The 14,559-nt window shown below is 46.6% G+C and overlaps 1 protein-coding gene across 1 annotated transcript in view; it reads left to right on the top strand.

Moving 5' to 3' along the window:
- The first annotated feature begins 244 nt into the window (after positions 1-244).
- The window catches only part of LOC137537677 (b(0,+)-type amino acid transporter 1-like), a 71,187-nt gene continuing 56,872 nt past the window's right edge, over positions 245-14,559 (top strand). Inside the window, exons 1-2 of the mRNA XM_068259603.1 lie at positions 245-555; positions 7,994-8,100. The gene's annotated coding sequence lies outside the window, so the exon portion shown is untranslated. The remainder of the gene's footprint in view (positions 556-7,993; positions 8,101-14,559) is intronic.

Genomic DNA, 14,559 nt, shown 5'->3' with positions numbered 1-14,559 from the left:
GAGGCAACTAGTGTTGTTTAAAAGGAAATAAATATGTCCGCCTCCATGTCACTCTCACCTCGGGTTCACTTTAAAATTGAAAGTGTGTGTTTTGGGCTTCAGGAGGAAGGGAACAGGTGCCAAAGAAATGTATCTGTTTTCCCAGGAGAAACAGGAGCGAGTTGTTTGCGCTGGTAATAGTTTCCCTGCCTGCGGCTGAAATGTTGCCATGATAAGCCCAGCGATAGTGTGTGGGCTCCGCAGAACAACGCCACTTTGTTTGGGCAGCCGCTGTATGCCGGGAATGTCTGCAGGCTGCAAAGTGACACATTTGTGTGTTGGGAGATGTTAATCCAGGCATAGTGAGAGTGGCCCGGGGCCCGGCCTCCTTCCTTCACACTCCGGTACAGCGATTAGGGGCAGGATTAATTATTAGTGACAGTGACCTCTGCTCCGCCATCCGCATCGCTGTCTATGTCAGATTACCTGAGCTGTATAAGACTCCTCCAGAGTGTCTTTACCTGCAGATCACCAACCGCTGCCCCACAGGACAAGACGCCGGCGCCCTCTGCAAAGGTAACTCATTCTTATCCCTGCCCCCCCCCCCTCGGGTGAGATCGCAGTGCTGGCCGCTCGGTCATTCCCCACCACCACCACGGACTACGCTATGTCCACAATAATAGTCTACACTGATCGGCCACAACATTAAAGGGGCCCATACACTGAGCCGATTAGCGGCCGATCGATCGATTTCAATCAATCTGACATGCTGGAAATTCTAGGTCAATCTGTTAAGATTGCTTATCATTTTCCATTGGACCTAATGGAAATCTGATGGCAAAAAATATGTCATCAGATCGATTTCCAATAGATTTCATACTGAAATCTATTGGAAATCTGTTCCTAGTAAAAAATGTTCCTAAACACATCAGATCACAAATCTATCTGATAATCTATCTGCTGCTAATCTAACGAGTGTATGGCCACCTTAAAGCTACGTACACACAGGCGACAACGATCGTTCGTTGTGAACGACGAACGAACTTTTAATTGACGAAAGAACGATCTAAGTAAAGTTAGCTTTTAAAAGTGTGTAACGATCTGATCGTTAGAACGAACGTTACATCACGTAAAGCAAGTATTGCGCTTGCGCATAAAAATGAAAAGTTCCCTGGAGAAATAGCGAAATGCGCATGGCAAGCCTAGTATGAACGACCGTTTCCAACGATGTACTAATTTTGCAAACGATCGTCGTTGGAAAAAATCCACCAAGCTAGATCGTTCATTTTTAACGATCTAGCTCATCCATTGTTAGACTTAATGGTCGTTGGCTGCTTTTTTTTAAAAAACGATCGTCGTTTGAAATCGGGGAACGATCGTTTCAAACGACTATAGTCGCATGTGTGTACGCACCTTAAGACTGGGAACACACTAGGCACTGCGGGAAACGTAGCATTTTGCTGCATATGCGTTTGTGTGATTTTAGTGCCTTTTACGTGCATTTGTGGTTTTTCCGGCACATGTGTTTTTCTTGTGTTTTGCGCGTGTTTTAAATAATTTGCGGTTTACATATAGAATTTTGCCTATGCATTTTTTATGCATTTTTTTTATGTGTTTTATGCAAATCAATAGGAAGTCAACAGGAAGCAGAAATACGCCATCAAAGTTTGTTTTTACGCAAATAAAAATGCATGCACAATGCACAAAAATGCAATACTTCTGCGTCACCGTTGACTTTCATTATGTGCGTTTTTGATGCATTTTTGAAAAATTTGCAGCAAAACCAGCGTTTTTAAAAACGCACATTGCAAAATGCAAGCATATGCATTTTTTTCATGCGGCCCAATGACTTGCATTATGTGCGTTTTCGCTGCATTTTCCGCAAGGCTATCGTTTCTGCCTCGAGTGTTCCCAGCCAAAAAGGAACCCGAGAGGGAAGACCTATGCAGGCGGTCATAGTTATTTCCTTTTAAAGGACACCTGAAGCAATACGGATATGGGTCAGACTTCAGTCAGAAAGCACCTGATCTGCTGCATGCTTGTTCAGGGTCAATGGCTAAAAACATTAGAGACAGAAGCTTAGCAGGGCAGCCAGGCAATGTGCATTGTTTATAAGGACATAAATAATTCTAAAACCACCAACAGGTGAAGTGATTAACATTCATTGGGCTCTATTCATAAACCATTACCGCAAGTTTTCCGCTCAAAACAGCGGATTTTCCCGTCCATTTAGCAAAGTGGGCATTCATAAAAGCTGTTCCCGCATGAAAATCTACAATCCCCCAGCAGAGCGAGAAATTTCCGCCTTCTCCAGTGTTTTTCTAGATTTATCTAGAAAAAAGTAACAAAATGGCCATTCATAAAGATTAGAGGAAGGCAGCGGTATGTGGACAGGAAATACCGCTTCCTCTGATTGTGCGGATTACATACAAGTGAATGGGACAGACCTCCCAGAGAGAGCAGCGCACGGAGGGACTCTGCCGGCTGAAGTGTTTCCGCATGCCTTCCGACAGCTTACCGCCAGCTTTCAGCGGGAGATCTCCGCTCTGCTATCGCAGCTGGCAAGATTTTTATGAATGACCACCCAGAAGTGTAAAATACCGCTGCGGTATTTTACCTCCAGGATTTTTTCCGACTCAGAAGTTTTATGAATAGAGCCCATTATATTATATAGAATGGCACCTGTCAAGAGGTAGGATATTTTAGGCAGGAAGGGAACAGCTTGCTCTTGACGGAGATGTGCTGGAAGCAGGAACATTGGGCAAGCATAAGGATCTGGGTAACAAGGGGCACATTGTGATGATTTGATTGGTGCAGAGTATCTTTTGGCAGTACTTGTGGGGTGCTCCGAGCTTGTAGTGGTCAGTACCTACCAAAAGTGGGCCGAGGAAGGACAACTGGTGAACCAGCATAAGGTCATGGGCACCCCAAGGCACGCTGATGAGGCATGCAGGAAAGTGACAGCTGGTGCAATCCCACAGAGGTGGTGCAGACTGTGGAAACGTACTGCGGAACATGAGAGAGAGAGAGCTGTCAGAACACACAGTGGATTGCAGTTTCAGAGCGGTCTATACCCATACCGACCCCTTTCTACTGCTGATTGAAGCAATACCAGTTCCCTGGCAGCCCTGCTGATCCTCTGCCTCTAATACTTTCAGCCATAGCCCCTGAACAAGCATGCAGAAGATCAGGTGTTTCTGACATTATTGTCAGATCTGAGAAGATTAGCTGCATGCTTGTTTCTGGTGTTATTCAGACACTGCTGCAGCCAAATAGACCAGCTGGACTGCCAAGCAACTGGTATTGTTTACAAGGAGATAAATATGGCAGCATCTTCTGGCTTCAGTTGTCCTTTAATGCGATTTTAGAGCTATTGAGATTAGAATGCTAAAAAGCGCTAATCACAATTGCCAAAAATCGCAAGAGTGTACAGTGATTTCTTTACCGCGCTAATCGCACTAAAATCACCAGTGCAAAACTCTAGCGATTTGATATTCCAAGTGAGGACTGGCCCTTACTCAGAAACACCTGATCTGCACACTTGTGGTTAAGAAGCAGACGATCCCCAAGACAGCCAGGCAATGGCAGCCTCCATATTCCTTTCACTTTAGGTGTGCTTTGAGGCCCCTCTTACACTTGCCTTGCATACCTGCGTTACCGTTTTACGGCAGGGTACCACAACAGCAACGGGGCCCTGCACACTTACTGCGTTGCATCGCACCGAAAATGCCCAATAGGCTGCTGCAAAGTCAACCGCGCATTACCAGCCGAGTTCTGCGGTGGAAGTCACGCAAGTCAATGGCCGACGCGGTAACTATAAACATGTTGGCAGGGGCGGTGCGGCGCGCATGCATGGAACGACGGGGAAAAAGGGTAGTTTCTGTTCGGCAGGGAGTACAACACTGGGCGAGAGGCGTGTAGGGAGGGGCGGAGCTATGCACATGATCCTGTCGCACGGTCATATGATTGACATTTTATGCGATGGGGCGGGTATCACACTGAAAACGCACAAGCCAGGTGTAAAACCCTAAAGGGAACCTGAAGCGAGAGGGATATTGGAGACTGACACTTATTTCCTTTTAAACAATACCAGTTGCCTGGCTGTCCTGTTGTTCTCTGTGGCATCAGTAGTGTCTGAAAAACACACCTGAAACGAGCAGGAGGCCTGGAACCCACTAGAGAAATTTTTTTTTTGAGCGTTTAGGGAGCGATTTAAAACACTAGCGATTTCCCCAAACGCTCAGCTAATGTTAATCAATGGGCCAAATTCCACAGTAGTGATTGGGATTAGCAAAATTGCAGGACGTGCAGCATTTTGGGAGCGTTAGCGTGTCAATGTAAAGTATATAAACGCTGGCATAATCGCTCATGAATCGCTACACATAGCGATTTGAGTACGATTTTAAATGACTGTAAACTGTAAAAAAAATGATACATTGAAAGGACCAATCAGAATTAAAATCGCAAATCGCTATCACAATCGCTGGCAAAACGCTTACACTTTTTAAAATCGCTCCCAAAACCGCTGGAAAATGCTCATGAATTTGCTTACAAAACGCTGCTTAACCACTTCACAACTGAGGGGTTTTACCCCTGAAACACCAGCGCGATGTTTACCTTTCAGCGCTGCTTCCATTTCCTTATTACTGTAATCTGATTGGTTATTGGGGACTGGGGTCCCCATAACCAATCATTGAACTGCAGAGCCCGGGTTTGTGTACGCAGGTGCGGGTTGTGGGGGCGTGCGATCGCGCGCTGCACATTTGTTTACGTTACTTTGTTATGAACGAAGACGGCTTCAAACAGAAGCCGTCTTCATTCTATTCGCAATCGGCGAGTCTAATTGGATTTAGGAACACTTGTTCCTAAAGTCCAATTAGTCCCCTGCTGTGCGGACTGGCTGGAGTGTGCGCGCAAGGTCCCCGTCCACTCCCAGCCAGTAAACAAAAAAGTGCGCCTTTCTCCGTCCCTGGGGGTGAAGCGGTGCGCAGAGGGACGGAGAAAGTTAGCACTGGGGGGGGGGGGGGGGTTAAGTGGTTAAAAAACGCTGGCGATTGTGATAGTGATTTGTAGTGGGTTCCAGGCCTGAAGCTTATCCAGTCACACTTCAGTCAGAAACACCTGATCTGCTGCATGCTGGTTTAGGGGCTATGACTAAAAGTATTAGAGGCAGAGCATCAGCAGGACAGCCAGGCAATCTGCATTGTTTAAAAGGGAATTACTAACTTAGCTTCCATGTCCCTCTCACTTCAGGTGTCAGTTAAATAAATCTTGTATTTTGAGAGTGCCAGTCCAGTAACATGTGGATTCTTTTTGGAACTTTGATGCATTCATTATCAATATTTGTTTTTACTTTTACTGCATATAAAATGTTACAGGAACTGTACTGAAAATAGCATAATGAATAAGATGGGGTTTTGTTTTTTTAACAATATTTATTTAGAAATGATTTAGTCAGTGTTTGCCCAATGTAATATCTTTCCTCTCCCTGATTTACATTCTGACATTTATCACAGGTGGTTAAATATTGGTGCAGCTCTGCAGAATGTTTTACTGAGAGTTCCAAAACCAGTGAAAATAATGCCTGATCTCCCAAAATGCTCGGGGGTGGGGGGTGGAATTCCATATAGCTAAACAGCCTAGGCAACATCCCAATTTACAGCAACATATAGCTATAGGAAGTGTTTCTGAAACCAGGAAAATTACCGTAAAAGTGGGTATCCTGAATAATTTGCTGTATTCTACTATATGTCACTACAGTGCCACTTTACTGCATTCTGCTATATGTCACTACAGTGCCACTTTACTGCATTCTGCTATATGTCACTACAGGGCCTCTTTACTGCATTCTGCTATATGTCACTACAGGGCCTCTTTACTGCATTCTGTTATATGTCACTACAGGGCCTCTTTACTGCATACCCCTATATGTCACTACAGGGCCTCTTTACTGCATTCTGCTATATGTCACTACAGGGCCTCTTTACTGCATTCTACTATATGCCACTACAGGGCCTCTTTACTGCATTCTGCTATATGTCACTACAGGGCCTCTTTACTGCATTCTGCTATATGTCACTACATGGTCTCTTTACTGCATTCCCCTATATGTCACTACAGGGCTTCTTTACTGCATTCTGCTATATGTCACTACAGGACCTCCTTACTGCATTCTGCTATATGCCACTACAGGGCCTCTTTACTGCATTCTACTATATGCCACTACAGGGCCTCCTTACTGCATTCTGCTATATGCCACTACAGGTCCTCTTTACTGCATTCTACTAAATGTCACTACAGGGCCTCTTTACTGCATTCTGCTATATGTCACTACAGGGCCTCTTTACTGCATTCTGCTATATGTCACCACAGGACCTCTTTACTGCATTCTGCTATATGTCACTACAGGACCTCCTTACTGCATTCTGCTATATGCCACTACAGGGCCTCTTTACTGCATTCTACTATATGCCACTACAGGGCCTCCTTACTGCATTCTGCTATATGCCACTACAGGTCCTCTTTACTGCATTCTACTAAATGTCACTACAGGGCCTCTTTACTGCATTCTGCTATATGTCACTACAGGGCCTCTTTACTGCATTCTGCTATATGTCACCACAGGACCTCTTTACTGCATTCTGCTATATGTCACTACAGGGCCTCTTTACTGCATTCTGTTATATGTCACTACAGGGCCTCTTTACTGCATTCTGCTATATGTCACTACAGGGCCTCTTTACTGCATTCCCCTATATGTCACTACAGGGCCTCTTTACTGCATTCTGCTATATGTCACTACAGGGCCTCTTTACTGCATTCTGCTATATGTTACTACAGGGCCTCTTTACTGCATTCTGCTATATGTCACTACAGGGCCTCTTTACTGCATTCTGCTATATGTCACTACAGGGCCTCTTTACTGCATTCCCCTATATGTCACTACAGGGCCTCTTTACTGCATTCTGCTGTGTGTCACTACAGGGCCTCTTTACTGCATTCCCCTATATGTCACTACAGGGCCTCTTTACTGCATTCTGCTATATGTCACTACAGGGCCTCTTTACTGCATTCTGCTATATGTCACTACAGGGCCTCATTACTGCATTCTGCTATATGTCACTACAGGGCCTCTTTACTGCATTCTGCTATATGTCACTACAGGGCCGCTTTACTGCATTCTGCTATATGTCACTACAGGGCCTCTTTACTGCATTCTACTATATGTCACTACAGGGCCTCTTTACTGCATTCTACTATATGTCACTACAGGGCCTCTTTACTGCATTCTGCTATATGTCACTACAGGGCCTCTTTACTGCATTCTACTATATGTCACTACAGGGCCTCTTTACTGCATTCTGCTATATGTCACTACAGGGCCTCTTTACTGCATTCTGCTCCATGTCACTACAGGGCCTCTTTACTGCATTCTGCTATATGTCACTACAGGGCCTCTTTACTGCATTCTGCTATATGTCACTACAGGGCCTCTTTACTGCATTCTGCTATATGTCACTACAGGGCCTCTTTACTGCATTCTGCTATATGTCACTACAGGGCCTCTTTACTGCATTCTGCTATAGGTCACTACAGGGCCTCTGTACTGCATTCTGCTATAGGTCACTACAGGGCCTCTTTACTGCATTCTGCTATATGTTCCTACAGGGCCTCCATACTGCATTCCACTATATGTCACTACAGGGCCTCTTTACTGCATTCTGCTATATGCCACTACAGGGCCTCTTTACTGCATTCTGCTATATGTCACTACAGGGCCTCTTTACTGCATTCTCCTATATGTCACTACAGGGCGCCTAAGTAAAAAATAATTCTCACAAAAAAAAAAAAAAAGTGCATCAGTTGATTGATGCCGGTTTCCTAACTTGCTGCTGCTGCTCATATACTTTATCCCAATCAGCTCACACGAGTAACTGGTGGATGATTGAACTGAAGCCACGCCTCTCTACTGTTCTACAGCCAATGCAATAACCACCTCCCTCTCTCTACTCAGGTCCTTGGAAGGGAGCTGGTCTCAGACAGAGAGGGGGACGGAGGAAGCAACCAGTCACTCCAAGCCTGCAGGCAAGAGGGAGCAACAGCCTTCAACTGCTACATCAGGTACTTTACACTTTTTTTTTTTTTTTTGCAAAAAAAAATTTGTTTATTTAATGTTTAAAGACAAAGCACACATATCTACCCTCCTTTTTCAGTCATATTTATAGATGAAATCTGAAGTTGTATTAATGTGCAGGATTTTTATGCAATCGTGAATACTGTACTGGGCTGTGCTTAAAAAAATTTGGGAACCTTTTGAAAATCAGATGATGTTTTAGATCTAATTTGTATAAAAATATAGAAAAAGTCCTAAAGGTACTGTATATGCGAAAAAAACAGACAAATCATCCAATGTGTGTGGAAAACTAAATTAATCCTTAAGAGGAACTGTCGCAAAAAATCTAAAAATGTAAAACATAGACAAATAAGAAGTTCGTTTCTTCCAGAGTAAAATGAGCCATAAATTACTTTTCTCCTGTGTTGCTGTCACTTACAGGAAGTAGTAGAAATCTGACAGAACCAACAGATTTTGGACTAGCCCATCTTCTCATAGGGGGGTTCTCATGGTTTTCTTTATTTTTAAAAGCACTTAGTGAATGGCAGTTGCTCCGTCCAACAGCCAATAGTGTGCAGGGAGGATGGCTAGCATCTTTGTATTAATCATTTCCAGGGAATGTCTTTATAAAGAATACAGGCCATGCCAAGAATCCCCTATGAAGACATGGACTAACCCAAAACCTGTCGGTAATGTCAGATTTCTACTACCTCCTGTAAGTGACAGCAACATAGGAGAAAAGTAATTTATGGCTCATTTCACTCTGGGAGAAATGTACTTCTTATTTGTATGTGTTTAAAATTTTAAGATTTTCGCGAAAGTTCCTCTTTAGGATTACCATGTTACTTGAATGCGACATTTGTGCGGTGGTTTTGGCAGGATGTCAATCAGGGGGTGAGTGAGAGAACCTGTTTATTTGAGGGACAGGGATCCAGGAAAGCCTAATAACACGTACAACACATTTGTGGATTTGTCTCGGCTCTCAAGCAGAAGGGGTGGCTGAGATTGTCTGAGAAATCTGTGCTGATACCCATAAAACTGGATAAGGCCACAAGGCCAGCTCTCAGAAAGGGTTTGGACTCCACTAATCAACAGTCAGATTGTGTAGTAATGAAAGAAATTAAAGATTGTTATCTCACTCATGGACGTGGCTGACCATCAAAGATAACTGCAAGTGCAAGGCGTGTAATAATCCGCCCAGGGTAACTTCTAGCAACTGAAGGTCTGTCTCTCATTAACAGTTTTCATTTGTGTTATCTTTGTTTTGCCGCCTCCACCCACCAGTAATTTACTGTTTGCACCTCTGTTGAGAAGTTGTTATTTTCGTTTTCTCCCCCTGTTGGGAGTTTACCCTGGCATACTTCCTCCACTAAGGAGTCTACTATAAGTACTGGAGAGCGACCACCAGGATTGAAGACCCCACGCCAAGCGGGATCGGGATTCTCAGCGTGGGTATCAGCGGTGTAGCAATAGGGGGTGCAGAGGTAGCAACCTCATCGGGGCCCATTCGGCTACAGGGGACCAACTCTTAGCCCTTGGATTATACAGTGTTATTTGCACTATTGGCTGCTAGTATTCTTCCTTTGTTTTTTTTCTCCATTTTTCTGGATTTCCTGGGCCTGGCTATCTTGCTATGTCTCGCATTGGTGGATGTGGATTTTCACGAGTCTACCATCAGGAAAAGACTGAACAGCAATGACGTGTATGGCAAGGTAGCAAGGAGAAAGCCACTGCTGTCCTCTTAGAATATTACTGAGTATATACAGTACTCACCATCTACAGTTTGCTATGATCAGGTGGAAATACCAGCAGGAAGAATTTTTGGGGGACAGATGACGCTAAAAGAAACGGTTTGGCCGGAAAAAGGAACATTAATTATGATCAAGCAATAAGGACCATATCTCATCTGTGAAGCATAAGGGATGAGAGTGTTCTAGTGTTGACTTGTTTTGTGGCATCTTGGTTTGGACAACTTGTTATCCTTGGTAGAACTATGAAATCTGAGCTATTCCAGAGATTTCTAGGGGAAAACGTCAAGACAATTGTCCATGTGACCTATATCTAAAGAGACAGTCAATGATGCTAAACTCACAAGACGTTCTTCCAAAGATTGGTTGAGGGAGGGAACACACTTGACTGTTTTGGTACGCGTTTTCTGCACAGAAAAACTGAGAACTCATGTTAAATTGAATGTTTACCGTTAAAAAAAAAAAAAAAAAAAGGATACTCACCTGAGGAGAGGGAAGGCTCGGTCCTAATGAGCCTTCCCTCTCCTCTCCCGGTGCCCGGTCCCGCGCAGGATCCCCCGTGGCAGTATTCGACCAGTTCAGTCAAATACTGCCACTTCCGCAGCCGAAAGGGATGTTTCGGAAGCCTTCGGGAGCACTCGGGCTCCCGAGGACAGGGCCGCTCCATAGTACACATGCGCGAGCACCCTCTATGACGCACTCCCGCGTGCGTAGTATGGAGCGGCCCGTCTTCTGGAGCCCGAGTGCTGAGTCCCGAAGACCTCCGAAGTCCCTGCGGCGGCGGACACGTACGGGGGAGCCAGCGCAGCACCGAGGGCACCGGGAGAGGAGAGGGAAGGCTCATTAGGACCGAGCCTTCCCTCTCATTAGGTGAGTATCTGACTTTTTTATTTTTCTAGCAGTACCCATTGGCTTTAATCAATGGGCTAGTACACATTTAATATTTTGTTCGCGCGCAGAAAAAAATCTGACATTCTGCATCATGACTCTGCACATTTTGTCAGTTTTTTGTATCAATTACATCAGCTGCTATAAAAAAACGCGCGTTTTCCTGCATAGAGACACACTTGGTGTGCAGAAAAAGTATGCAGGAAAATGCGCACAGAAAACTGAAAGACAAGTGTGTTCCCTGCCTGAAGAATAAAGTCAATGTTCTGGAATGACCAAGTCAAGGTCCTGACTTTAATCCAGATTAAATGTTGTGGAAAGGCCTAAAGCAAGCAACCTATGTAAAGAAACTCACCAATATTCAAGAGCTGAAGTTGTTCTGTATGGAGAAATGGGCTAGATAGTGTGCATATAGTGACAAATAGAATCACTGCACTCATACCAGAGTGTGTGCTAGAGCTGTAATAAACAAGGCAAAACAGTGGAATTAGCAAGCTCATATTGGAGTAGGCAAAAAACAACAATTTTTTCAAATATAACAAATTCACATAGATTAATAAAAACAATTAAAAACACGTCATACCGTCTGTAAATCACATATTCAATCATATATAAGTACGGCAATAATAAACCATCATAGCAGCAATTTCGTATTAAAGTATCAATGGTGCAGTACCATATAATAAACTGACACCGGGGGCTTGATTCACTATGCGGTGCTAACCTACTTAGCACGTCTAAAGTCTTTAGGCGTGCTAACCAGGGTGCTAAGTAGGTTAGCACCGATTTTCTCAATCAGATCGTGCGCTAACTACCTCCTACCTACTAAGTCCCATAGGCTTTAATGGGCACTTCGCGCGGAGCGCCCTGCGCTCTGTGCAGTGAGCACAAAACTTTGCGTGCGGTACTTTGCGCGTGATCACTACTTCTCACATTTACACTCAGTTTAGACGTGATAAGGGCCAGTGCTAACAGTTAGCACTGCTTTGTGAATCGAGCCCCTGCAGCGTTCAAGGTTGAACTCCCTCAGGATACGAACCCGGGTTCAGTAACCTCTGAAAATGTGAATAATATAAATAACAAAGTGAAAAATAGGTGCAAATGTACATATTCTTCTCCACTGGTATCGTGGCCGTTACCAGAGCCGGAACAAGATCCTCCGGCACCCAAGGCTGAGAGACACCAAAGTGCACCCCTCCATCCCTCCCACCCCAGCCATCACACACTGATTGCTATTAGACTAAGAGGCCCCTCCCCATCCCTCCCACCCCAGCCGTCACACACTGATTGCTAATACACTAAGAGGCCCCTCCCCCATCCCTCCCACCCCAGCCATCACACACTGATTGCTATTACACTAAGAGGCCACGCCCCCATCCCTCCCACCCCAGCCATCACACACTGATTGCTATTACACTAAGAGGCTCCTCCCCATCCCTCCCACCCCAGCCATCACACACTGATTGCTATTACACTAAGATGCCCCTCCCCCATCCCTCCCACCCCAGCCGTCACACACTGATTGCTATTACACTAAGAGGCACCTCCATCCCTCCCACCCCAGCCATCACACACTGATTGCTATTACACTAAGAGGCCCCTCCCCCATCCCTCCCACCCCAGCCGTCACACACTTATTGCTATTACACTAAGAGGACCCTCCCATCCCTCCCACCCCAGCCGTCACACACTGATTGCTATTACACTAAGAGGCCCCTCCCTCATCCCTCCCACCCCAGCCGTCACACACTGATTGCTATTACACTAAGAGGCCCCTCCCCCATCCCTCCCACCCCAGCCGTCACACACTGATTGCTATTACACTAAGAGGCTCCTCCCCATCCCTCCCACCCCAGCCATCACACACTGATTGCTATTACACTAAGAGGCTCCTACCCATCCCTCCCACCCCAGCCATCACACACTGATTGCTATTACACTAAGAGGCTCCTACCCATCCCTCCCACCCCAGCCATCACACACTGATTGCTATTACTCTAAGAGGCCCCTCCCCATCCCTCCCACCCCAGCCGTCACACACTGATTGCTATTACACTAAGATGCCCCTCTCATCCCTCCCACCCCAGCCGTCACACACTGATTGCTTTTACACTAAGAGGCGCCCCCAACTCTCTAATCTCTAGTTATCTGGCTTGCAGTCACTGCCATGTCTCCCCTTTTCTTATTTCTCTCTGCTTCAAACACAATAGTGGAATGAAAGCTGAGTGAGTTGTGCGCCCCTCTATTGGTCCTGTGCTGGTAATAATCACTTCTATAGATACTTTGACTAGTGGCAATCATTAACCAGCTGCTACACTGCGCCCTGAGGCTGGAGCCTTTCTCACTTCTGCCTCAGACCCACCCTGCACCCCTCCTACACTGCGCCCTGAGGCTGGAGCCTCTCTCGCCTCTGCATTGGCCCCGCCCTGCACCCCTCCTACACTGTGCTCTGAGGCTGGAGCCTCTCTCACTTCTGCCTCAGCCCCGCCCTGCACCCCTCCTACACTGCTCACTGAGGCTGGAGCCTCTCTCGCCTCTGCCTTGGCCCCGCCCTGCACCCCCTCCTACACTGCGCCCTGAGGCTGGAGCCTCTCTCGCCTCTGCATTGGCCCGGCCCTGGCCGTTACGCCACTTTTTCTCTTTGAAAAAGCGGCATGACGGCCACAATACCGTTGGAGAAGTCCACCAGGGGCTCCTGTCTTCCCCATACCGCCTGTCTTCTATATGTGTTCACACAGGGCCGATTTACCATAAGGCACTGTAGGCACATGCCTATAGGCGCCTGATGTAAAGGGGGCTCATTCCACCTTCTCGAGCGCCTCACTCCCTCCTTCCCTATGCAGAGTCCAGAGCAGCGAGTAAATGAGAGGCTACTCATCTGGGTGTCAGCATTCCACTGATGAGATCTCCCTTCAGTTGGGGACACCATTAGCTACTTAATACTGAGGGTACTTATGGCTATCTAATGCTAAGGGCAGGGATGGATCGGGGGGGGGGGAAGCGGGTATCTTGCCCCAGGCGCAGTTTGTTGAATTCTTAAAAAGGCGGCAAAATGGCAGTTTAGGCGCCAAAACCTGACCTTGCCCCAGGCGCAACTTGGTCTTGATCCGGCCCTGTCTAAGGGGCACCTATAAAGGGCAAGGAAGGGAGAAGTGACAGCTGGGCCAACCAGCACACTTGCGGTACGGTTCGGTGGGGGTTTGTAGGTTCATGGAGGGCGGAATCTAAGGTGCCAGGACATCTGTGCCTATAGGCTCCTGTGATGTAAATCTGGGCCTGCATGCATGGAGGGCGGGGTCTAGGGTGCCAGGACATCTGTGCCTATAGGCTCCTGTGATGTAAATCCGGGCCTTTATGCATGGAGGGCGGAGTCTAGGGTGCCAGGACATCTGTGCCTATAGGATCCTGTGATGTAAATCCTGGCCTGCATGCATGGAGGGCGGAGTCTAGGGTGCCAGGACATCTGTGCCTATAGGCTCCTGTGATGTAAATCCGGGCCTGCATGCATGGAGGGCGGAGTCTAGGGTGCCAGGACATCTTTGCCTATAGGCTCCTGTGATGTAAATCTGGGCCTGCATGCATGGAGGGCGGAGTCTAGGGTGCCAGGACATCTGCGCCTATAGGCTCCTGCGATGTAAATCCGGGCCTGCATGCATGGAGGGCGGAGTCTAGGGTGCCAGGACATCTGTGCCTATAGGCTCCTGTGATGTAAATCCGGGCCTGCATGCATGGAGGGCGGGGTCTAGGGTGCCAGGACATCTGTGCCTATAGGCTCCTCTGAGGTAAATCCGGGCCTGCATGCATGGAGGGCGGAGTCTAGGGTGCCAGGAC

This window comes from Hyperolius riggenbachi, chromosome 11 (genome assembly GCF_040937935.1).
Source record: "Hyperolius riggenbachi isolate aHypRig1 chromosome 11, aHypRig1.pri, whole genome shotgun sequence".
NCBI classification, from domain to species: domain Eukaryota; kingdom Metazoa; phylum Chordata; class Amphibia; order Anura; family Hyperoliidae; genus Hyperolius; species Hyperolius riggenbachi.
This window is presented reverse-complemented; position numbering and strand designations above follow the sequence as displayed.